The sequence below is a fragment of the Ascaphus truei genome, chromosome 1, assembly GCF_040206685.1.
Source record: "Ascaphus truei isolate aAscTru1 chromosome 1, aAscTru1.hap1, whole genome shotgun sequence".
Taxonomy (NCBI): Eukaryota; Metazoa; Chordata; class Amphibia; order Anura; family Ascaphidae; genus Ascaphus; species Ascaphus truei.
Genome location: NC_134483.1, coordinates 213751583 through 213778528, shown reverse-complemented (window position 1 = coordinate 213778528; position 26946 = coordinate 213751583). Strand labels below are relative to the sequence as shown.

Here is a 26946-nt window from a genome sequence, read left to right as displayed (position 1 = left end):
TTTACTCTAATATTACATTTAGTTTAATATGGTTGCATGTTTCTAATTATTGACCTCTGAAAAGAGTCTGAGAAACTACAAAGTCCCATAGTCTCTCTATCTTTTCATTCTTCTTCTTTTGGAACACAGACCACTTTCTCTTCATTCAAATGCCTTATTATTTTTGCACCTGACACTGACCTGTCAAGGTTATACTGCCATATAAGAAAAGAAAGGAGGAAGGCATTCCATCATGGCACTCAAGGATTACTTTAATTTTGCTTGTGATAGCAGACACGATGAAATAAAAAGTCCAGGAAGATAAATAGTGTACACAGGACAGGCTGTATATATGAGGTAAGTATAAGAAATACTAAAATCGTATTGAAGTATTCTTATAAAGAAGCAGGACTTGAAAGGCTAACATTAATGATGGTAACGTAGAGCAATGAAAGATAGACATTAGCCATGAGAGATATCATCTCTCAAAGCTTTTGAATTCTCCAATGGATATAGCTGTATGAATAGAGCAAATAAAGAAATCTATGATATGTATGTCTTGAGATTCTCACAGCTCATTATATCACTCTCTAACATGTTGGCTGGACCGCGGTCCACAGTCTTGTGCCTTGTCACGGTATGATACACTCTGCATCTCACAAAAGAACCAATAGCCTCAAACAATAAGGGACACAATATCTACAGTCCCAGAAAGGGACATTTCCTCTATGGTGCTCAATGCTTAAAAAAATCCTGCTTCTACTAAAGTGGATAATAATAATAATAGCATGTTTTTGAATAGCGCTGCTAGTTTTACGTAGCGCTTTACAGAGACATATTGCAGGCACAGGTCCCTGCCCCGTGGAGCTTACAATCTATGTTTTTTAGTGCCTGAGGCACAAGGAGATAAAGTGACTTGCCCAAGGTCACAAGGAGCCGACACCGGGAATTGAACCAGACTCCCCTACTTCAAACTCAGTCAGTGTCTTTACTCACTGAGCCACGCCTTCTCCCATAATGCAGCAGTTCACTCCTAATTATTACAACAGCTATGAAAAATGTATCACTCAGTGTTGTGTATCAAGGATAAAGGGCATTTACAGTCTTGTGTATATTTCATCATGTATAATATGCCTCCACTTCAAATCAATGAAATGTAAAATAAAGTTCAAAGCAAAACACTGCTGGTGCGGTTATGAAGAAATATAGGCTGCTGGACATATTCCCTTGGAAAAAAAGTTGCTTATCCTTGATGATGATGATGATGATGATGATGAAACGGTTCAACGACTCAAGTCATTGAGGCCTGCAGCTTAGGGAGTCCAACCTCACATCACATATGTTCTGGACTTCACTGTTTATCAGCTAACATATGTTGCACCTGGGTTGACTGGCTTCTTCTCCCTATGCTGTAGGCTTCAGTGACTTGGAGTTGTTGAAGTGTTTCATCATATTCCAGGACAAGCGACTGCCTTCACACTTTTTGGGGCCTATTCAAGTAGCTTCGATAAGTGACTTAATGATTGTTCAGTGTTCCAAGTGATTTTGCATGTGTAGCTATTCAGAAAGCTTCAATAACATATCAAAATCACTTGAAAATGGCTTTAGCACTTTGGCTCTGAAAAGTCGTGTGGTAGCTCAAAAAATGCCCAAACACGCATCTTTTGCCAGCAACTGCTGTTCATGTAGCTCCGGGCTTAAGGTACATCACACTTTAAACCCACATCTTTTGTTTCCACCACCTAAATGATCAGGTTTGCAATTCGCATAAGAAGGTGCATATTTTATTTTTACTACATAAGATTGAATCCGGGAGTCTCCGGCGCTGGCCAGCATTACTTTCAGCTCCGGAAACCCCCTGCTTCAATTGTACGTAATAAAAATAAAATTACAGCCCAGGTTCATTAACTTAGTGGTTAACTACTGAGGTAATGAAGGGGTTAAATACAGTGCCCGGTATGTTGGGGTAGAGAGGGTGGGTGAAGGGGGTAGTTTCCCCGAGGTGTGTGGTTAGGCCTCTCGGAAGAGTTGCAGGAGGGGTCAACCCCTTCATTACTTTGGCAGTTACTACTTCTAAGGTAATGAAGGGGTTAACCCATCCTGCGAGGCCTAACCACCCACCCCGGGACAACTACTCCCTCCACCTACCCCATCTACCACCAACACCACACACAAGAATGGGCAATAGCCCTATATAGCTAATAAAACACACAGAATCCCAGCAAGCTCAAGAAACCCCAAAACATACCACATTATATATATATATATATATATATATATATATATATATATATATATATATATATATATATATATATATATATATATATAATAAAAAGAGAAGAAAGCGCCGATCCTAGTGTATTATATTAAGATACAAAATTTAATGTTCCATAAAACTCCAACAAATGCGCACTCACAAACATAGAAAATATTAAAGCATGTAATGAGTAATACTCATTCGCCAGACGCTGGAAACTGCTGCTCTGCTCACACATCCTGCTCCCACAAGTTGTATGACACCTCTGAGCTACCGTCCAGCAGGAACTCAGGGGATGTGCAGCTACTCCTATTCTCAGTCGGAAACAAACTGCGGTGAACAATGGTTCCGGATAGGAGGAGGGGAGAAGGTAGGACCAAGGGGACCAAATCACTGATGTATAACCATGAGTTGGCGACCTGATCCCAGAGTGGATAAAAAACTGATACCAATCAAATTTGCTGTAAGTGCATATCTCACCAAATTGTTATTCTGATTATCTGACTTACTACCCTATGATGGTTCTTTTTCTCTTTTTTTCTCTCTCTCCCTGGTTTTTGCACCTAGGTCATTCTTTCTCGTACATTTAATATCGGCAACTGTGGAGCAGTGGACCTAAGTGGCAGCAGATCTAACAGGGTCAGTTAGTATCCAAAGGGTTAATACCTCTCGTTTATAATTGAATTGGCTAGTTACAGTTTTTTGTACTAATTACTGTATTTGGATTATGGTTGGGAGTTGCACTGTATGTTTCTTGTATATTATATATAGGGGGAAGGACAAACACAGATAACTTTCCAAGAGACACTGTTTTTAAGTATTCCCTTTGCTTGCTTCATTCATTGTAACATCGCCGGAAGAAGAGATCAGTGTATCTCGAAAGCTCGCACAAATAAAAGCATTTCGTTAGCCACAGAACGGTATCATCTATTTATTTTTTTGATTATTGAAGCTCGGCTAACACGGTACTGATACCTCTACACATATATATATATTTATATATAAAAGAAAAAAGCGCACCCCCTAGTGCATTATCTTCACAGTAGGAAGATGAATATTTATTTACAAAAATAGGTGGTAGGCTGTAGATGGACATTCACAGAGGTACACAATTTGCAGACGTTTATAATGTGAAATTGTAATAAGGCTTTATTGTGCCTTTTCCTTTTCATCAGGAAATCCATCCAAACACAGGGGAGGAGGGGGGGGAAACAAAGCTTCTATTCACTTGGGAGTATTTCTAGTGAAACACTATGCAATAATTCACATCTCCCTTAGTCAAGCATTTCTCGCAGCCCCAAAACATATAGCATGAAATAAGCAGATATAAGCAGTCTCTTAAGAATAAAAGTCTTATCTGTTTCTTGGAGGGAAAATCTTCTCACTTCCTGGTTCAGCTTCAGGTGTAGTAGTTTTCCCTGTGTCTTGAAATCAGCTCTGCAGTGCAGACCTCAAGACTGGTCAGCTCCAAAGGTCAGCTCTCAGTCAGAGCAAAGGAGTCACTTTCTTTCTGAACAGACAGGTTTTTGTAAACAATCTAATCAGGCAGGTGGTGTTTAGTAATTAACTACCACACTGCACGATTAAAGGCACATTACTGAACAGGGATAAGTCCCCTGTTACATACCTCCCCTGTTTGTGGGAAGCTCGGGCTTACCACGGCCAAAGCCCATCCTTCCACTCTCATTCAAGATATCTCTGTGACTTGAATTAGAGTGGATGGAGGAAGAGAACCCTCTGTCCCGCTGGGATTGGAGCCCTTTCTCCAGTTTATTTTTGTCTCCTCCCGAAGATGCTTGAGATCAGCACTCAGCCGCTCGAGGAGGACTTTTTCCACGTAAAGTCTTTTTATCGCGTGCACGGTCTTGAGATTTCTGTTGCGTCGGGCACTCCTCTTTTTGTAGACAAAGTGTATGGCAACAGTTGTAGAGCAGTTAGGACTAGCCCTTAGAGTAGAGTAGTCTTGAAGTGGTCTTTCTGCAGCTTCTCCACACCACGGAGTCACCAGTTCAGCTTCTTCAGCTAAGGATTCTTCTGGCTTTGATTCTGCACTCCTACCTCTGTTTGTTGCCTGTTGGGCAGCTGTAGGTTTGGCTAGTGCTTTCTTTGGTGGCTCAAACTTCGTAATTTTGTTTTGAAGTTGCGTGGAGTCCTCAACTCTCACTGTACCCTTGTCCTTACGGGCATTAGTTACTGTGGGATACTGGTGCTTGGGCAGAGCCAATACCTTTTTCCGTATTGGAGGAATCTGTATCAGAGTCTCCTTCATATTCTGGAGCTCTGTAATTTTTGTCGTCAAGGTTGCCGCTGCGTCTGTTTTCTCCTTTGGTGTACTGACTCAAGGGAATGGAACAGTCTCTCTGTCTCTCCAGCTCTTGCTCCAGTTTCTGAGCCTTCTCACGCTCCCTCTCATACAGAGTCACCTGGTATCGAAGCTCTGCTTCCAACGATGCTCTGAAGACATGCAGTGTGGCCTTTAGCTCCTCATACTGCTCTGTGGGGACGTACTGGGTATTCAGACATTCCTGCAGTGCTTGTACCTCTTTAGCAGCCTGCAGTTTTTCTTCCTGTAGCATTTGCTGTTTCTCCTCAGCATACTGGAGGTGTGTACGCAGACCTTGCAGTTGGTTCTGCAGTCGGTGCTCTGCGTCAAATTTTTCCTTGACTTCTTCTGTTAACTGAAAAAAAATTTCTTTCAGTTTTAAGTTTTCTCTTTTAAATCTTGAATTTTCTCCTTTTTCAGTCTCTGTATTCTTCAGGGCCTCTTTGCAGTCCTCCTTCCATTTACGCACATCTGCTTTGAGAATGACAGTCTCCTGGCGTGAGACTTCCTTCTCTAGGTTGAGGGTCTGAAGCTCCTTCTGAGAGACTTTGAGATCTGTTTCAAGATTACCAATAGTTTCTTTAGCAATGTCCAGCTCCTCAGTGAGACTGTGTAGTTCCTTTCTGGAAACTTCCAGGTCTGTGCGGCAGCTGTTGGTCTCGTGATGTGAGGCATCAAGTGCTCTGCGGAGTGTCTGAACCTCTTTCTGAGATACGTCCACTTCTATCCGGACACTGTTGACCTCCTGTTGTGAGGCATTCAGCTCTATACGAAAAGTGTGAACCTCTTGCTGGAAGACTGTCATCTGCTTCAGTGCCTCCTCATACTTCCGCTTTAGCGTAGCCACCATTTTATCAGATTGGCTCTGCTTTTTATCCATGGCGGAAATAGTAGCCTTTGCAGTATCTAGCTCAGTCTTGAGATCGTCCAATTCTGTCCTGGCTAAAGAGTAAATTGTGAGCACATTTTTTGAAGCCTCACGTTATTTTTCTGTAGCTCTGTGTTATCTGCTCTCTCAAATTTCAATTGTTCTTGAAGTAGATCACAGTCACGCCTGGCAATTTTCAGAGCATCTTCAGGGCTGGTCAAGGGATCGTCACTCACTGGTTCCGGCTCCGCTTCCCTGGGATGACTGGTTGAGGGTTCCTCACTGTTGGCACCGGACAGACACTTCTTTGGGGTACACGACTTCTGCCTTGGGCCCTTTGGATATTCGGTTAACCGCGGGACGAGTTCTCCATTTTCTCTAGGCTGCAGGGCAACTCGGTCCCCCTTTTCCTCCACAGGATCTGCGGACGTGTCTGTTCCTTCCACGGTAAGTGAAGAACTGCTTTTCTTTTTCCGCCTTTTTGATTTGGATGACACCGTCCCTTCAGGGATATTGGGATATCTTCATTTGAAATTTTAGCAGCTTCATTATATACGCCAGGCTTTTCTTGCAGTTGCTTTAGCTGACAGAAATATTGGGTGATCTGCTGCTCCCGCTCTGTCTCCTGTTGATCATATTCGTCATCAAAGGGAGCGGTCTTTTCTGTTCGTGCCGAGTTCAGGCACCCCCACCATTCTTGGGGTGTTTTGTGAGAGTGACTCGGTTCGGATTCCCCATAAGAGATGTCTTCCTCTTTATTGGACTGGAAGGGCCACTCTTCCGTGGGATAGGGTTCATTACAGGAACGCTGCATCTTGTCCTCCATTTTTAGGCTATCACGTGTAATTTTCTTCCTGACCACAGGAGGCGCTATTGCAGCTGTTGCCACTGTATTTGCTAGAACCCCCAATTGTGGTAGTCCTACAGGTGGGCATATTTTGCTTGTAGAGGTCGTAGCTCTCACAGGCATCTCTGTAGAATTTTCTTTCTTGGATAAGTTTTACAATATCAACAGTGCTGTGCATGCATTTTCTCTCATCAGGTATACAAGATGTGCAGTTGCTAGGTAAAACTCTCATTAGGTATGCTGAATGTGTAGTTGCTAGGAAAAAACTTCTGTTTGCTTTACACCATTTATTTGCTAGGTGCAATCTCTCCGCTTCAGCAACAGAATTTGGTTTTCTGCCTGAGTTCAGTAATTTTCAGTCTCATCTTTGGGTATTATGGCATTCACACATCACACTTTGGTTGTCTGTTTTTGCTCCCAAGATATATATAGGCAGACTTTTTTACTTGCAGAAAAAAAAACATTCTTTGCAGTGGACTATTTCTTTCATTCCCGGCAGGGTGACTCAACATTCAGCAATTGGTTTTGAAAAACCTTTTACACAGTTCAGAAATCACTTTTTCCCCTATAGGGCAATTTTACACTCAGCATTTGTTTGCTAAAAACTCCCCTGCTTCAGCACAGTCTTGTATCAATTTTCACACTTTTTTGCATATACTCCATTCACAGCTGGTAGCCCTATGTGGTGTGGTAACCTTTATTTGCAAAATCAGTACCACTCGTGGGTCACCATCTGTATTCACTGCTTCAGCGAAACTTTTGAAAACAACAAACACCTATCCTTTTTTAAGGGCTGACTCACTTCTTGAACCCTGACTATGGCTGGAAGGCAACAGCCCTATTTCAATGAACATATTACGCTTTGTGATAGGCAAATAAAGTTTTAGCTGCTTCAGCAGTCTCTCTCCTTTTGGGATTGGGGCAAAGAGTCCATCTGTGGTTTTGTAGGTTTCAATGCAGTGTAAGTTTCAGTGGTGTGTCCCTTTAACTCTGATCTCTGCTGCATGAGGTTTTATTTTTATTTTTCTCAGACTGTTTGTAGGCAAAAAGCATCAAAAAAAATTTCACATAAAAAATCTCCAGTCCTTTTTAACTACAAGGACACCTCTTGTCCCACCTCGGACACCATATGTAGACGGACGTTCACAGAGGTACACAATTTGGAGACGTTTATAATGTGAAATTATAATAAGGCTTTATTGTGCCTTTTCCTTTTCATCATGAAATCCATCCAAACACAGAGGGGGGGGGGAACAAAGCTTCTATTCACTTGGGAGTATTTCTAGTGTAACACTATGCAATAATTCACATCTCCCTTAGTCAAGCATTTCTCGCAGCCCCAAAACATATAGCATGAAATAAGCAGATATAAGCAGTCTCTTAAGAATAAAAGTCTTATCTGTTTCTTGGAGGGAAAATCTTCTCACTTCCTGGTTCAGCTTCAGGTGTAGTAGTTTTCCCTGTGCCTTGAAATCAGCTCTGCAGTGCAGAGCTCAAGACTGGTCATCTCCAAAGGTCAGCTCTCAGTCAGAGCTAAGGAGTCACTTCCTGTCTGAACAGACAGGTTTTTGTAAACAATCTAATCAGGCAGGTGGTGTTTAGTAATTAACTACCACACTGCTAGATTAAAGGCACATTACTGAACAGGGATAAGTCCCCTGTTACATAGGCAATGCACACTTACAAGAAATAAATATGCAATATTCACATAAAAGGTATTTTTAAGGAGCCTCGAATGCCCAGCCGGTAGATGGATTATGAGGACACAACTAACTCACTGCGACCACACTGGGCAGATGGCATCTCTCATAGCATAGACAGCTTGTGCTAGCTGGTCAATGGCACAGTCCAGGCTTAACCGCGGGGTCCTCCGCCAGACAACAGGCAATCAATAGGCTCCTAAAAAGTTCAATGGAAGTCTCTCCAATAGAGACGCGGAAGTACCGTGAGACTCTAGTGACGTCAGCCCTATGCGTTTCGTCCGCGACTGCGAACTTCTTCAGGAGTAAATGACGTGCCAGGAAGGCATCATATTATACACACACATGCTGTTATTCATTTAGCTCATGGCCAATAACTAACAAAGGCATAATTAACATAATGAATTGCAACTATTATGCAAATGTATGATCAATTCACTATTGACATCATTTGTGACAGAAAAGATGCAAAAACAATAATAAAACAATGATATAAACCAACGTGAGTCATATAAATAGATTGCCTTGAATAAAAATAATATACATATAAATAATATAATTAAAATATGTAATTAAAAGAATAAACCCCAAGCAAAAAGACAGAGATTTGAACCTGGGTTCACATTAGGAAAAACAGAAACACCCTAAGTGAAATGACAACTTGTGTAGACCTGCTACAAAATGAAATGGAGACAGATGTGTCACCATAACTTACATATTGTCAATTAAAACATATATAGTGTATAAGTAATACAGAAAATGATGCTTAGAGAGCCTCGCATTTTATACAATTGTACTAATGTCGAGATTCTCATTTAAACCAAAGGGGACCAGACAATTTAACTTAAAGATCCAAAAGCTCTCCCTCCTGGAGAGTAATTTGAACCGTTCTCCTGCCAAAATAGAAGAAGGGATGACCTCAAGACCCATTAAACGCAAGCATGCTGGTGATTTGTTATGAACCAGAAGGAAATGTTTAGAAACCTAGTGATTATCAACACCATTAATGATATTCCTTCTGTGTTCAAGAAAGCGAGTGCTCAAAAGTCTTGTGGTCCTTCGAACATAATGGAGACCACAACCACAAGTAAGCAGGTAAACCACATGAGTGGTGAGGCAGTTGATGACGTTTGAGCACTGGGCCCCCGGACGAAGCAGGTGGTGAAACGTGCGCGTCTGGGCTTGTCTGTCTCTTCAGGACGTGGTGGTGCCCTCAGCTGTGTTTCCCCCTCCCTGCTGGATCTCGCAGTCTGTGCCCCTGTCATCTTGGGAGCATGCGCAGTGGAGCGGTTGCGGTTTACTCCCTCTGAACCTAGGAACACTCTCTTGGCTGTGGATGTTTGCTACTACCTTGCTGGACTGTCTAAGTATTTCTGTGACCCCCTTTGGCATTTGTCATTGTTACCTGTACATGCCTCTCTGTGTGTGCTTTATCTACAGGCTCAGCCCAGATCATGTGATTTTGCTGATATTATATGAATCTATCTTTACATTTTCACCTCACACAGGGGGCCTTATTTAAGTAGCCTTGACCGGCCGGTCAGAGTGTTTTTGAGGCAAGAATTTTCATGCATTTACACTTTCACGTTAAAGGGTTAATTCATTGTTCATGCAGTGTAGCACTGCTTTCCAGCACACATTTCCACATCCCAGGTTCAGTTTCTGTTTCCCCTAATGATTTGTGGTCTTTGTTGCTTCATACCACTTATCTTAGAGGCTCAGCATTATTTCAGCTTTGAGGACACCACTGCTCCTTTTTAGTGATTTACATCTGTATGTGATTAATACATTTTGATATTTTTTGTATGCTAGAGTGCTACTTTGGGGATTCTTTTTTCTGTGTTGGTTTTCATATATATATATATATATACATGTAGCCCTCTTTCCCCCTTGGGTAAGGAGTCTACGGGTGTTGGCTTTACCTGTTGGCTTGCAGAGATCCCAAATCTCTGCCACGTGGAGCCCTGGGTGATGCAACAATACAACCTGGTACAGCACCTCCACCTCGGAGGGATCCCAATGTAGTGGGGGTATCCCCTCACAGGAACCACAATACTGATGTCCACACACAGTATATGATAAGAATAACCTTTTACTAAAGAACATGTAACTCGACAATGAAAACTGATAATAACTCTACTGGTTACGGCTTCCCCTTCACCTCGGAGGGCCTTATCCCACCACCGTGTAACCCACACCATGTCCACCGTACCTGAGGGGCCCTCGGGCACCCAACCACCCTGGTGTCCACAAGAATAACTGCCCCACCCTTGTATGTGGTCAGCGCTGTCACTATGGTGTATGTACTCTGTTGGTGCACTTATGATATAGGTACATGCCGGGTGCTCCAGGTTCTGGGCACGCTGATGGGTAGCTTTGCACCGCCGATCCAGAGATGCTTCTGCTTCTGTTGGGGTCCTCCTCCGTGTTGGTGGTATCCCGCTGGAGTGTCCCACTTACAGACAGTTTTGGTATCCTGCTAAGTGATCTGAGCCCAGACCACTCTTCACAGGCTCTGCAGCGATGTAGCTGTGCCCATACTTATAACCAACTAAAGGGGCTGTGTCTCTACCTAAAGGGCCAGTCCCTGTAGTTGCCACACTAATAGGTGAGTTGGGGCCTAGCTGGGGCCTATAGGGGTCGCTGGCCTAGTGCAGGGGCCACAGATGCCCTGCACATACAGTACACCCTCCCCTATCTATGCCCCTGCACTGACTGACCTTCCGCTCTGAGTGCGCCAAAACCTCTTCCTGGCTGCCTGTGATCCTGACAGCCTTTTGGCCGATTCGTGCCATGTGATTCGCATACCCCTATACCTGCTGGGAGTTGTAGTCCCTTGCGGAGTCTTCCCCTATTGCCGCCGCGTGTGCCTAGGGTACTGCGCATGCATGAACCGATAATGGCCTCCACTGACTCTTCTGTGCATGCGCGAGCCTCCACGCGTTCGCGCGCACACACAACATGGCAGCGCACTGCGGAGGGAGCCGCCGACGAGCCCGTCGCCACCTGCACCTCCCCGCAACATTTCCCATGGCAACGGAGGGCCAGGGAGCAATGGGGAACCTGGCAATATATATATTTATGTATCTAAGTGTCAAAAGGAGTGATTCTGTGCGTGGCAAAAGGTATACAACAAAAGACAGAACAGCCCAATGCTACATTCAATATGACAAAAATACACCATTAAATACTTATATATTCTCTTGAAAAAGGATCATTTAGTTAAACCCTTTGGCCAAAGCATTATAAGCCTGCAAGCCACATCAAGGCATGACCATTAGCAGGTCCTAACACTTCCTGATTAAAATTCTCATTTGTCATTTCATCCTCGTTTTGCAGATTCTGAAGGTTTCTCAACATCAACACCTTATTTGTGTAGAAACCACATCCGGTGACAAAGAAAATGACTTTTGCATAATTAAAGTAAAGGCTGCCTTTTTGGCACCTCTTTGCGTTGTAGTTCCTTTCAGTAGGTATAGAGTGCGTATGCACAGAATTGAATGCAATGCATACTGTTTTCACTCAATTCAATTAGCATTTACCTGTACCATGCATGCGCATAAATTCAATGAAACGAATATGCGTTCTTTACAGTATAGAGTGTGCATGCATGCAATATTTTGACAAAGCAGCACCGTGCTTATTTAATTAATGCATCTATTATTTCTTGATTATATTATAGGTGAAACTGTACAAGAGACAGCAAAGGCATGTTTCTGGAAGAAGATTGTATTATTTTCCCAAGTCTTTGTTATTTCTATTATTGTATAAAGTAATACATATTTTCATAAATCATACACTAAAGTACAGTACAATACACTTTTCTCTAAATTACTGAAATATGTCATAATTTATAAAGATTGACTTTGTCTGTTATCTGAAGTTTCCTAGCATTGAAAGAGTGTATTGGAATGAGGGGTGGGTACATTACACAGAGCAGTACAAAACATGCATTAGTGTAGCAATAGCATTGTAACACTGTGCATTGCATTTAGGTTAAAGACACACTAGCACCACCTATTTTTCCTGTGAAGTACTACGACAGCCTCAAAACACCATTTGGCAGCTGTGGCTCAGTCGTAGTCATCTGGCCACAAGGTGCAAATAAATACCAGGTAGTTGTTCTTGGTTTCACGCGGTCACAGGAACATTAAGTTTTGCTACATCTATACAATTTACATGGTATTTGTTACGTTTATACATTTGACCTATGGACATAACTATGCAAGGTGAATTGCTAATCATTACTACATATTTGACTACGTTTTAAACGTGTCAACTTCTAGTTGCATATCAAGTCCCACTAGCTATACATGCATTACTGTAATGTGTTTCTCCATTGTGATATTTCTTAGGAGAAATACTGCTGGGTTTCCGGAATTTGTTTTTTTTAGGGCTGTGTGTTTTTTATCAGGCAATTTACGTATTACTCGGATCTAACAGCTACTGCAGCTGGAAAGTTAATTAGCTATTTGCAGGCTTCATGTCTTGGCACCAATATAGTACCTGCCAGCAGTCTGTGAATATGGGTGTACTAACTCATTTGGAACCAGTTTGTTACGGTTTCAGCAGGCAGACTTTTTATTCTTTAGAAAATTGACATAGGTAAGTAATAACCTTTATGCTTTTTGTATTTACATATTTTATAAGTGCTTGCTCAAATTAGTAAAATGTATTTCTATAGTATTTTAGTCTACCAGAACACAGAAGAATAAATACAGATGTAGCAAGACTTACTTTCCCCAGCGCCTTGAATGAAAAATAAAAAAAACCCCGTGGTTCTGGGGAAAGTGTCGGCCATGATGATGCTGCGTAGGATGCAATGGAACCCCATGCAGCATTAGACCTTCAGTGCCATGACCATAGCCGTTGCCCGACCTTGAACTACCGCGGCACTAGAGATGTTAAGTCTTGCTACATCGGTATGATTCACTTTCAAAATCCCTTTGTGTCTTGACAAACCCATTCATCAGTATATGTATGTATTATGTTTTTCATACTTTGTTTAAAAAGTAGGGGCTGCTGTAATTTCCAGCAGAAGGGTTCATTTCACAGCAATATATAAAAAAAAGACATAATTTATGTGAAGGTGGTTCGCTGGCCTGATTCCCTATACCACATTATTAGTTTCTTTAGAATATGCTGATCCCAGTAAAATATGCGAACCCCACAAGTCACATGTGCTAACAGGCACTTAACTAGTTTAGCGAATGACCTACTGGATTAAAAAACAATTACATTAGTTAAATGTTGCATAGTAACATAGTAGATGAAGTTGAAAAAATACATTCAGTATGTCTAACCTATGTTAAATTTAGACAACAGATAGAGTATGCATCCTACATTTTTATTTACAGTATATTGATCCAGAGAAGCACAGATAAAAAACCCTAGTGAAAAATGATTCAATGGCATCTCGTAATGGGGAAAAATACAGTCCTTCTTGACTTCAGTAACGGCACAGTTCATTTATTGAAAGATTGTTTTTAACAAATTTGAATACAGAGATAGGATGAAAAAAGAGAAGGGGTGTAAAAAAAAGGGTTTCTTCAAAGGATACATCTTTAAAATATAACATTTTCAGTTAACACAACATTACCGAAATGTAGCAAGTCACAATACCAATAAAATAGAACACCGAACCGGGCAAATGCACATATACTGTATCACATTGATCTGGATTTAAATAAGGGAGATAGTGCATATTTTATTATGGGTGGGTTTCCCCTCAACAATGTGTGCAATCTATGTTATCATTTTAATTGTACTTATCAGTTTAATGCATACCTCGAGGTCTCCCATAGGAACCAATTATCACAAAATTTAGTGAGCAATTCATTTAGTAGGCTAGTTAGCCTTTGCATTTGCATGATGTCATTCATTTTTGGAAAAATCAGACTAAAAGGAAGGGATCAGACTGTTTCCAATTGCTTGCTATAGAACATATGGTGTCTGTTAGGATATGTGTTATTCAAATGTGACAATTTCTGCAACGTTCCAGCCCCTAAGTGGGTGACACTGTTGACCTCCTATTCCTAATCACTGCAATCCTTTTATTTAAGAGCACAACAAATGGATCTTCAGGATATCGATTCTAGTCAAACCTTAAATAATAACAAAGATCTGGGACCAGAACCTCGAGATCTTGGGACAGGACCACCATATTTGCAACATACAATAGTTCCCAGCTCATACTGAAAAGAACCCTTTCCTTTTATTGCTAGTGAGATCTCCTTTCCTTCAATCATAAGGTAGGAACGGTGTCACTTATACTGTCATTAGGAACTAGTTATTTTGAAAGTTTTTTGTATTGACCTTGAATATATTTGTATATAATTATCATATCCCCTCTTAGATGTCTCTTTTCTAATGTAAACAAATCTAAATTAGTTAGCTTTTCCTCATAAGTCAAACCTTACATCCCCTTTTATCTTCTCTGTACTTTTTCTAGTTTCATAATGAATATTTTAATAAAATAGTGCCCGACAACTGTACTCCATATTCAAAGTGTGGTCTTACTGAGGATTTAAACAGTTGCAAAAATGATGCTGTCTTCCATCCCACCCATACCACGTTTTAGGCAAGGTAATATCTTATTTGACTTTTCAGCTATTGCCTGACAGTGAGCACTATTGCTAAATCTGCTGTCTACAAGCACTCCTAAATTCTTCTCCATCAATTGCTGACCTTATTTTGTCCCATTTATTTGTATGTAGTCTGTTTATTTTTGCTTCCCAAATGTATAGCCTTATATGTATCTGTTATTAAACCTATAATGCCATTTATCTGCCCAAGTTTCCCGTTAATCCTAATCCTTTTGTAGAGATTTTACTACCTTACATAATTTAGTGTCAGCAGGAAAGATGAAAATGTTGCACTAAATTAAAGGCAATTAATGAACAGGTTAAGAAGCGGTGGTCCCAGTACCAAACCTTGAGGTACTCCACTTACAACTTTAGCCCAACCTGAAAAGATTCCATTTACAGATCAAGTATCATTTATTAAAATTTTGGCCGCAAGGAAACTGCAGCTGAATGGAGCTTGACCACAGCCCGATCACGGCTTCTCTACGGCCAAAAACTCAGTGAACTCATTTCACATAAAGATTAACACAGCCGGGAACCCTGGTTCTGAATGGACTCACACTGCATTAATCCTACCAGGCCGAAGCAGTCTGGAAGAGTTGCGCAGAGAGAGCAAAGAGAAGTGGTCCCTGCATCTCCCTGCGTCTCCCTGCACAGCTTTTACAGGAGATCACGCTGTTTTTATTTTTAGTACATAGAATTGAAGCAGGGGGTCTCTGGAGCTGAACCACATTAATTTCAGGACCCCTGCTTCCCGAGCTACACTGGCGACACGTTTTATTGCAGTGCGGCCAGTTCCGCAAGCCGGGAGATTTCCCGGCTTGCTAGTGGCATCCCCTCGGCGTGCCGCGCGTCACCGATGCGCGGTCACGCGTCATCGGGTGCCTGCGCCCCCTGCACGCGCGTCCAGGGCTCCCCGAGGGAGCCCTGGTGTCCCGCGATGTGGGGGACGGCGGCAGGGGGTTCCGGGGGACCCGGCGGACCCGGCAGCGGGAGGAAGAAAGCCCCGATCGGAGGGCGCTCCTCCGCTGCTTCGGCTCGCGCCCGGCACCCTCCGGCGCGCACCAGGTTACTGCTGCGGCCGAGAACGGGCAAATGCTCGAATAAACTCGGCCGCAGCAGTACAGGCCACCGTATCATGTGCTGGTTTCTCCTGCAAGTTTAAATATGCCTCCCAGGTGGGTATTGGTAGGGTTAATCCCTTAATTACCTTAGCGATTACTACTGGGGTACAATGGGGTACAGAGTTATGTATATTCCATAAACATTTACATATAGGTGAGGACAAACATACACAAAGAGAAAATGAGGGCCCTACCATCTAGACGGAAGCTTACCATCTACAGAGCTTACTATCTAGAGGGAATAAGGGAAAATGTTGATAGAAGGTAAGGTGGCTGCTTATTGTAGGATAATGTGTGGCTCAGGTTAGAATAAGGCCAGTCAGAATTCTTTAAGGTTTTTTTTTTTGGGGGGGGGGGGGCGGGAGGGATGTTACATAGGGTGGAGATTGGTCCAGCCACACAGCTGGTCACAATGGGCTTGGATGGGGATGGGTGTTGGATGTTAGAGGTATGGCGAGTAGGCTTTTCAGGAAGTTTTTAAACATCTGAAAGCTGGAGGGGGGGGAGTCTGATGGTACATGATAGGTAATTACAGAGAGAGGGAGCAGTACCAAAGTCTTGCAGGCGAGAGTGAGAAGAGGTACAGTAATAAGCTGGGAGGAACAGTGGATATTGTGGCAGAATGTAGGGTGCGTGTAGGTATGTATTTTTAGATGTGGACTGAAATGTAAGTAACGGAAATGTCGTTGAGACCTTTGTAAGTCATTACTAAGGTTTTACATTTAATTTTAGAGGCTATGGGAAGCCAATGTAGCAATATACGTAGTGGAGCAGAAGAAGTGGGCATTGAGTGAGGTAGATGAGTCTGAAAGCAGCATTTTGGATGGATTGAAGTTGGCAGAGGTGGACAAGGGGGATGCCAACTGTTGCAGTAATCGAGGCGGGACATGATGAGTGAGTTGATTAGGATTTTAGTTGTATCATGTAATGGAGTACTCACCACAAACAGGGCAACCGCGGGGCAGAGGTGGGGATTGTGAATAAACCGATCTCCAGCCACGAGAGCACTTCCGAGTGTAAATTGGTGGTGGGTAGCCGGGTCGGGTTTGGAGAAGTCGGGATTGTCGTAGGCACTTGCCGTGGTTGGTTGGAGAGGTGCGGATCATCAAAGGTACTTGCCGTGGTCGAGATTGGAGAGGTGCGGATCGTTGTAGGTAATGCCGTGGTCAGAAGTTGAGAAGTCAGGAGTCCAGAATCCAGCCAAGGTCAGACATGGAGAGAGACTGGTACTAGAAACAAGATCAGGAGGCAAGGATTGCAGTAAGCACTTCGCACAAATAAAGTCTTATGCTCAGCCATCTTGCCAAGGGGCTGACTGAGCATATATACTAGCAGGAACCAATGGGATGCCTGTAGGAAGGAGGACTCAGCAATAGATGGTCCTGTGATAGGCTAAGGGGAATCGACAGCAGCTGGTGTCTGATGCAGAGAAGCCAGTCTCTGCTTTGCTGCGTGCATGCGCCACCCATGTGCAATCCAAGCGTGTTGCGTTTCCCGGAGGCGAGGCCAGCGGCACCGCTTTCTCCATCTGTGCGGCGCACGTGCAGGACGAACAGAACGGGGAACATTCGTGGCGCCGTGGGACGTGCCAGGGGAGCGCAGCTCGGTAAGGGTGCCTGCGGTGTGTGTCCCTTTGTCAGGCAAGCGCTTGATCATGGGGCAAGGTGGACCTGTGCTGCGTGGTTCGCAGCCAGACCTATCACAGCTCCTGGATCCATGATTGAGAAAAGGGCATATCTTGGAGATCTTTCATAGGTGGAGAAGGCAGGACTTCAGGATGGACTAAATGTGTACAACGAATGAGAGATCAGAGTCAAAGATGACCCCTAGACAGTGGGCTTAAGGTGTTGAGGAGATTGTGGTGTTATTGCCAGTGAGAGAGAGTGTTGATTAAGCGGTGGCAGTGGAAGGGTGAAAGCATATTAATTCTGTTTTGGACATGTTTACATTCAGGTAGCGGCGAGAGATTCAGGAGGAGATTGCAGAGAGACCATTGGAGAGATGGATAGAGGAGAGAGAGATTTAGGTGTCATCAGCATAAAGATGATACTGAAATCCAAATGATTGTATTAGTCTGTCACAGTGGACCAGTACTTATTAACACTTTTATATTTATGGGATTATTGATTGAACACAAGGCGGGCAAAATAAATTGTCATTTATTTCCTTAATAGACAAAAACACGACAACATCTGAATACACTTAATATAACACTTACTGGGATGGGGAAACAAAATAAATTGTCCTTTGCACGAAAGCTGAAGAAATAAAGTCTCTGGCTTAAAGTCTGTTTGGCTAGGTTGCAAGTTGCCAACCTAATAGTTCTACCAAATGAAAGAAGTTTGTTCTTATTCGTTGGAATTCGTTCAGAAGTCACGAGGACTAACGAATTCCTGAAGTAGGGGTAAATCCTTAGTTACGATGTTGTTAACCCCTTGCGTTCGTGAACCGCTACCGCTGTACTTGAACGGAATCTTGAGCAAAGCTTGGATAAGTGATGAATCACCCAGGGGATAGCTCGGCAGGCAGTTTTATAGGGTTCGCAGACCTATCTCTAACACGCATGCCCAATCCCCTCTGTGGGAACATTTAACCCACCAATCCCCGATTTGCCCGGAGTTGCAAAACGGGCAAAAAGAGCTTTACGATTTGCAAAGCGCATGTGTCAGCCTGACACCTATGTGGTTTACCATACTGGGGTCCACCCTTAACTTGGCGACCCTCAGTCTAGGGTTTGGTCCCAAGGTGTCAATGGCTCATGCTGAGTACCGGGATCAGGCACTCAGCAACTTCTCTGCCATTTTCACACTTGGAATCTCTAAGGCTTTTCAACCCTGTACTTCACTAGACTCAGAGTCTCCCACTTAGCAGGGGCTCTTTGAAGTACAGGGAGGAAAATACCCTCAGCTCATTCACCCTTAGCATATTTACATACTAAAGGATTTTCCCGGGCTTGCAGAAAAAAACCTTTCCTTCCTGTGCATTTAAAACTAACAGTAAAATACATTTTATTAATTAAGTATGTTCTGCTTATGCTACAGGAATAAACTTTATATTTGGATGTATGGTTTCTTTATTCTGGGATGCACTCCAAAAATCAAAGTGCTAGCCCACTTGGTTCTCGAGTTAGCGTACTTAATTGAAAGGGGTCTATTGTGGTTCTCGTGGTTAACCTAGTTCCCACGTCAATAGACTTTCTCCCTTTCAACTTAGGACGCTAACAAGATGAGAGATACATTTTGACAGGAAACCACTTGAGTTTAACCGTAAAGCACTTATTCAATTGACCTTGCGGTTGCCAGGTCTAGTGCTTGGAAATGGATATCTATACTCCAAAGCGGCCCTCCCATACACAGCCATGCATCTTCAATCAGCGATTGATTCAGCGCTCACAACGCCATCTTGTGTTTGAAAACCAATATTACAGTTTGTATATATATCCCTATTACACCAGCCAAGGAATGGGCTGCAAAATGGGAACAATAAAGGTGGTGCAGGGGAAAACACATCAAGGTAATACACAGACATTTAACCCCTTCACTCCCAGTGTGATTTGGGGTTAATCAGCCGGGTATAATGCCTTTATTAAAGGCCTGATTAACCCTCTCATTGCCACATAGTCCACCAAGAGAAAAGGTGTAGAGTGAGAGGAGCAGAGGGCCAAGAACAGGGCCATGTGGGACTCCAACAGAAAGAGGGAGTGAAGAGGAGGAGACACCAGAGAAGGAAACACTTCAGGAGCAGTTGGATAGATGGTAGGAGAGCCTAAGTCATGGAAGCCAATGGAGTGGAGAATATTTAGGAGAAGGGGGTGATTGAGAGTGTTGAAGGCAGCAGAGAGATCCAGGAGAATTAGTATGGAGAAATTACCCTTAGGTTTAGCTGTGAGTAGGTCATTCACCACTTTTGTTAGTGCTGTCTCGGTTGAGTATTGTAAGGATTCTGCTTAATCCATGCTGGGTTTTCACTTCGGTCAAGGTTTTCTGTCTCCTGCCCATTCTGCTCTCTGTGGCCATTTTGGGTACTGGCAGTCTGCTTTATAAGGCTGCAGTTACCATAGGGAGTTGCCGAGCAAAGTTCTGTGTGTTTGCAGCTCCTGTCGGTCTTTGCAGTTATGCCTTACCCTCTTACTTGTTTTGAATTCCTGTTGCTGACCCTGGACCATGACCCTGAATTAGCTGCCTTCCGCCTGCCCTGACCTCTGCTTGCCTAGTCGACTTTGCACCTCTGCCGCCAGCCCTGACCCCTGCTTCCATACCGACTATGGATACTATTACAGGACTCTGTCCCTGGGTTGTGGTCAGTTTGTTTGTATTCCTGCGGGTCCGCCTCCTTATTTGAGACGAGCACCTTCACAAGTATTGAGGACAGAAACCAGTCAAGCAGGACGTTGGAGGAGAGAAAGTGAGTCAGGCGGTTGTAATGTATACAAGTCACTCAAGTAGCTTGCAGGCAAAGGGGAGAAAAGAGATAGGAGGTAATTAGAGGAGAAGAATATATAGTATAAAGTACACATTGTTTAGCATGGGTTTTGGATGTCAGGATATCAATGTGCAACCCAAATGTTAAATGAGAGTCATAGTATGGTATTAGAGTTGGTTCTGATCTGAAGCTCCGTCATTGGTAGACTTAGAAATTTAGCCTTGGTACCAAATATCATTGTTACAGACTTGTCAGTGTTTAACAACAGTTTGTTTTAGGAAATCCAGTTTTCAAGTCTAAATCAATCAAATTTAAGTACAGTGCTTGTTCAAGTTCAGAGAGGCTAAGGCTGTGTGCATATAAGATTGTGTCATTCACATACATGTGTACTGAAGTTCCCTTAAAAGCAGTATAGGTAGATAATTGATGACAACTGAAAAGAGTAGGGGCCCCAGAACTGAGCTGTGCGGGAAATCGCAGGTGATATCCAAGGGGTTTTAGCTAGAACATGAGATAGACACATGTTGGGATCTAACCGATAGGTATGAGTGAAACCAGTTTAAAGCATGTTCCCCTATTCCAGAGCACTGAAGTTTGTTTAGCAAGATTGCATGATTATCAGTATCGAAAGCCTTTGCAAAATCTAGGAATATTGCACCAGTAAATGTAGATAAAGAGTTCCTTGATGATCCGGATGGACGCAGGGAAACAAGAAAGCACAGGAACAAGAAGACCAAACGATGATGTGCCATAAACAAGGTTTTAATCCATCTATGTGACACACATGAACATACAGGTGAGGACAAAAAAAAAAGTACCTGTATGTTCATGTGTGTCACATTGATGGATTAAAACCTCGTTTACGGCACATCATCGTTTGGTCCCCGCTTCTTGTTCCTGTGATTTCCTGGTTCCCTGCGTCCATCCGAATCAACAAGGAACTCTTTATCTACATTTACTGCCACAGGAGATGAACGCTACATAGAGCTGGCACATGGTCACATACTGTGAGTACAACCATTCATTATCAAGATTTATTCACTATGTTGGCTTCCTGGATTGCAAGACTAGGCTTATGATTGTCCTTGGATGAAAGGCTTACATTATTACTGTCAGCAATTACTTGTCCACTTGTACAATAGGGGTACAGAAGCTACTGTTACCACCTTCAAGTTTATTGGATGACCAGTATATACTCACTTACTGACTGTGACCACATAGCTTTTTTTCTCATTCAAGATTATGTGAATTGCATTGACTCTGTTTGGGTGTCATGGTTTGAGCACTAGTGGAGACTCAGTGGTCTCTTTCTCAATATTGCACTAGTAAGATGTCCCTGTTCCATTCCACACTGGATCTCATTATAAACTTTCAGGAGGGTAGTTATTGTGGAGTGTTTGTGGAAAAGCCAGATTGGTATCGGCTAAGGAAATTTGTCTTGGTATAGTAATTGCTTAATTGGGAGTGAACACAATTTCATATGACTTTGAATAGTATTGGGAGAAGAGAGATTGGACTGTAGTTTGAGCCATTGTTTTTGTCTCCATTTTTGAATATTGGGACAACTTTGGCAGTTTTCCAGGTCTTAGGGATTTGGCCTGCAGACAAGATAGAGTTGATTAAGGAAGCAAGCAGTTTGGCAATAGCTGTGGCACCAAGTCGTAGGAACTTTGATTGCAGCAGGTCAGGTCCATATTGGCTGCTCAGTTTTAATTTGATGTGTGTTTGTGTAATCTCCTCTCCAGATACTGGCACAAATTGAAAATTGTGAGCAGTGTTGGGAGAGGGTGGGGCTGTAGGTGTTCTCCCTGATTGAGCTTCATGTTTGTAGTTTGAGTTGCACTTTGCTAATAGGGAAGTAGCACACCCCACAAAATATTAATTGAATGTGTTTGCAAAGTCAGTGGGATTTGTCAGAGTTATATCATCCTTAATGATATTAGATGGTTGTTGATGGCTGGAATATGTTGTTGATAACATTCCAGAAGTTAGCTAGATTTGATGTATTCTGGTTAAGATTGTCAGTGCATGTATTGTATGTCTTTATTTATATAGCGCAAAAAGTGTACTCAGCGCTTCACAAAGAATACAGTACTGGGAGTTATAATAATACAATAAGCGCCCGCCGCAAAGTCAGACAATTCAAAAGGAAATCCCTGCCCTGAAGAGCTTACAATCTAAGTGGTATAATGAGAGACTTACAGAGACATCAGGTGAGGGAATAAGTGCTGTATATGGCAGTGCTTGGCCACAACGGTTGGTAGGAGTGACAGTGGGTGTGTATGTCTGGGTTCAGGCTTAGGGGAGATCCCTAGCAGCAGGAAGGAGTAGATAGAGCATGTGAATAGAGGATTTGTGGGGGTGCTTTTTATTGAGGGGTAAAGAAGTTGCTGGGAGCGAGGTATATAAATAATGGTGCAGTGGGGTGTGGGGAAGTTGGAGAGAACAGAGATGTTCACAAAAGAGTGAGGAAACAGTAAACAGAAAAAGCAATAGGGAGGGCATAGTGAGATGCAGGAGGAGAGACTTCCCAATTATTGGAGAATAGAAAGCGTACAAATAATCACAGCATATATGTCTTATTTGCCTTGTGCATGTATTCTGCAGCCATCTGTAGTTATTAAGGTCCTTGGTAGTGCCAGTTACTTTGTAGCTTTTCTACAAGGCATTCCTAAATTGGTAGAGCGATATAAGGTCGGTGTGGACGGACGTTCACAGAGGTACGCAATTAGGAGGCTTTATAACGTGAAATTATAATAGGCTTTATTGTGCCTGTTCCTTTTCATCAGGAAAATTATCCAAACACAGGAAGGGGGGAACAAAGCTTCCATTCACTTGGGAGTAATTCCAGTGAAAACACTATGCAACCAATTCACATCTCCCTAGTCAAGCATTTCTCCCCAGCCCCAAACATAGCATGAAAATAAGCAGATACAGTATAAGCAGTCTCTTAATAATGAAAGTCTTATCTGTTTATCAGCTGTAGAGTAAGCTTCTCTGCTCTCCTGGAACCGCACTGAGTGTGCACAGAAAATCAGCATCCAGGTTTAGAAGTCTTATTTGGGCCTTGTGTCTTGAAAGCAGCTCTGCTAACTTTGGCAGAGCTCAAAACAAGTGTGTCTCCAAGTTCAGCTCAGGTGTCAGCTAAAGAGTTCTCACTTCCTGTTTGAACAGACAGGCTTTTGCAAGCCATCTCAATCAGGCAGGTGGTGTTTAGTAATTAACTACCAGAAGTTAACCACCACACTTCTAGATTAAAGGCACATTACTGAACAGGGATAAGTCCCCTGTGACATACCTCCCCTGTTTGTGGGAAGCTCGGGCTTACCACGGCCATAGCCCATCCTTCCACTCTCATTTAAGATCTTTCTGTGACTTGAATGAGAGTGGATGGAGGAAGAGAACCTTCTGTCCCGCTGGGATTGGAGCCCTTTCTCCAGTTTATTTTTGTCTCCTCCCGAAGGTGCTTGAGATCAGCACTCCTCAGTCGCTCGAGGAGGACTTTTTCCACGTAAAGTCTTCTTATTGCTTGCGTGCACGGTCTTGAGATTTCTGTTGCATCGGGCACTCCTCTTTTTGTAGACGAAGTGTATGGCAACAGTTGTAGAGCACTTGGGACTAGCCCTTGGAGTTTTCTGCTCTTGAAGCGGTCTTTCTGCAGCTTCTCCACACCACGGAGTCACCAGTTCAGCTTCTTCAGCTAAGGATTCTGCACTCCTACCTTTGTTTGTTGCCTGTTGGGCAGCTGTAGGTTTGGCTAGTGCTTTCTTTGGTGGCTCAAACTTTGTATTTTTGTTTTGAAGTTGCGTGGAGTCCCCAACTCTCACTGTACCCTTGTCCTCACGGGCATTAGTTACTGTGGGATACTGGTGCTTGGGCAGTGCCAATACCTTTTTCCGTATTGGAGGAATCTGTATCAGAGTCTCCTTCATATTCTGGAGCTCTGTAATTTTTGTCGTCAAGGTTGCCGCTGCGTCTGTTTTCTCCTTGGTGTACTGACTCAAGGGAATGGAACAGTCTCTCTGTCTCTCCAGCTCTTGCTCCAGTTTCTGAGCCTTCTCACGCTCCCTCTCATACAGAGTCACCTGGTATCGAAGCTCCGCCTCCAATGATGCTCTGAAGACCTGCAGCGTGGCCTTTAGCTCCTCATACTGCTCTGTGGGGACGTACTGGGTATTCAGACGTTCCTGGAGCGCTTGTACCTCTTTAGCAGCCTGCAGCTTTTCTTCCTGCAGCGTTTGCTGCTTCTCCTCAGCATACTGGAGGTGTGTACGCAGACCTTGCACTTGGTTCTGCAGTCGGTGCTCTGCTTCAAACATTTCCTCTTTCAAAAGTTTATTTATTTCTTTAAGAGCCTGCAGCTCTTCATTCTTTCCCTTGACGTATTCTGTCAACTCAGAATTTTCTTTTTTTAATCTTAAATTTTCTCTTTTTTCAGTCTCTGTACTATTCAGGGCTTCCTTGCAGTCCACCTTCCATTTTTGCACATCTGCTTGGAGGCGGGCTGTCTCCTGGCGTGAGACTTCCATCTCCAGGTTTAAGTTCTGAAGCTCCTTCTGAGAGACTTTGAGATCTAAGTTAAGATGTAGGATAGTTTTTCTTGAAATGTCCAGCTCCTCAGTGAGACTATGTAGTTCCTTTCTGGAAACTTCCAGGTCTGTGCGGCAGCTGTTGGTCTCATGATGTGAGGCATCCAGTGCTCTGTGGAGTGTCTGAACCTCTTTCTGAGCTACGTCCACTTCTATCCGGCGACTGTTGACCTCCTGTCGTGAGGCATTCAACTCTATGCGCAGAGTGTGAACCTCTTGCTGGAAGACTGTCATCTGCTTCAGTGCCTCCTCATACTTCCGCTTTAGCGTAGCCACCATTTTATCAGACTGGCTCTGCTTTACATCCATGGCGGAAATAGTAGCCTTTGCAGTATCTAGCTCAGTCTTGAGATCCTCCAATTCAGTCTTGGCCGCAGAGTAAATTGCGAGCACAGTCTTCTGTAGCTCAGCATTATTATTTTTTTCCCTTTCCAATTCTTCACAGAGCAGATCACAGTCATGCCTGGCAATTTTCAGGGCGTCTTCAGGGCTGGTCAAGGGATCGTCACTCACTGGTTCCGGCTCCACTTCCCTGGGATGACTGGTTGAGGGTTCCTCATTGTTGGCACCGGACAGACACTTCTTTGGGGTACACGACTTCTGCCTTGGGCCCTCTGGATATTCAGTTATACGTGGGATGAATTCTCCATTTTCTCTAGCCTGCAGGGCATCTTGGTCCCCCTTTTTCTCCACAGGATCTGCGGACGTGTCTGTTACTTCCACAGTAAGTGAAAAACCGCTTTTCTTTTTCTTCCTTTTTGATTTGGATGACACCGTCCCTTCAGGGATACTGGGGTCTCCATCTTCATTTGAAGTTTTAGCAGGGTCACTGGATCCACCCGGCTTTTCTTGCAACTGTAATAGCTGACGGAAATATTCGGTGATCCACTGCTCCCGCTCTGTCTCCTGCTGATCATATTCGTCATCAAAGGGAGCGGTCTTTTCTGTTCGTGCCGAGTTCAGGCACCCCCACCATTCTTGGGGTGTTTTGTGGGTGTGACTCAGTTCGGGTTCCCCGTAAGAGATGTCTTCCTCTTTATTGGACTGGTAAGGGCCACTCTTCAGTGGGGTAGGGTTCATTACAGGAACGCTGCATCTTGTCCTCCATTTTGGGGCTATCAGGTGTCATTTTCTTCCTGACCTTAGGAGGCGCTATTGCAGCTGTTGCCACTGTATTTGCTAGAACCCCCAATTGTGATAGTCCTACAGATGGGCATATTTTGCTTGTAGAGGTCGTGGCTCTCACAGGCATCTCTGTAGATTTTTCTTTCTTGGGTAATTTTTTTCCCCCAATATCAGCAGTACTGTGCATGCATTTTCTCTTATCAGGTATACAAGATTGTGCAGTTGCTAGGTAAAAAAGTCTATTTGCTATACACCATTTATTTGCTAGGTGAAATCCCTCCGCTTCAGCAACAGAATTTGGTTTTCTGCCTGAGTTCAGTAATTTTCAGTCTCATCTTTGGGGATTATGGCATTCACACTTCACACTTTGGGTGTCTGTTTTGCTCCCAAGATAATAGGCATACTTTTTTACTTGCAGAAAAAAAACATTCTTTGCAGTGGACTCAGCAATTGGCTTTGAAAAAACTTTTTCTTTATAGGGCAATTTTACACTCAGCATTTGTTTGCTAAAAATACCCCTGCTTCAGCACAGTCTTTGTATCAATTTTCACACTTTTCTGCATACAGTACCGACACACTTTATTCGAGTGTGGCCGGTACCGCAAGCCGGGAGATTTCCCGGCTTGCTAGTGGCCGCCCCTCGGCGTGCCGCGCGTCATAGACGCGCGGTCACGCGTCTTCAGGAGCGTGCGCCCCCTGCACGCGCGTCCAGGGGCTCCCCGAGGGAGCCCTGGTGTCCCGCGATCGCGGGACAGCGGCAGGGGGTTCCGGGGGACCCGGCGGACCCGGCAGCGGTAGGGAGAGCGCCCCGATCGGAGGGCACTCTTCCGCTGCTTCGGCGCGCGCCCGTCACTCTCGGGCGCGCGCCAGGCTACTGCTGCGGCCAAGAACGGGCAAATGCTCGAATAAACTTGGCCGCAGCAGTATACTCCATTCACAGCTGGTAGCCCTATGCGGTGTGGCAACCTTTATTTGCAAAATCAGTACCACTCGTGGGTCACCATCTGTTTTCACTGCTTCAGCGAAACTTTTGAAAACAAGAAAAACCTATCCCTTTTTAAGGGCGGACTCACTTCTTGAACCCTGACTATGGCTAGAAGGCAAAATCCCTATTTCAATGACCGT

At 43.6% G+C, this 26946-nt stretch overlaps 1 long non-coding RNA gene across 1 annotated transcript in view; it reads left to right on the top strand.

Annotated features, from left to right (window-relative positions):
* The first annotated feature begins 11620 nt into the window (after nucleotides 1-11620).
* The window catches only part of LOC142470247 (uncharacterized), a 31983-nt gene continuing 16657 nt past the window's right edge, over nucleotides 11621-26946 (top strand). Inside the window, exons 1-2 of the long non-coding RNA XR_012789253.1 lie at nucleotides 11621-12582; nucleotides 14040-14228. This is a non-coding gene — a long non-coding RNA (uncharacterized LOC142470247). The remainder of the gene's footprint in view (nucleotides 12583-14039; nucleotides 14229-26946) is intronic.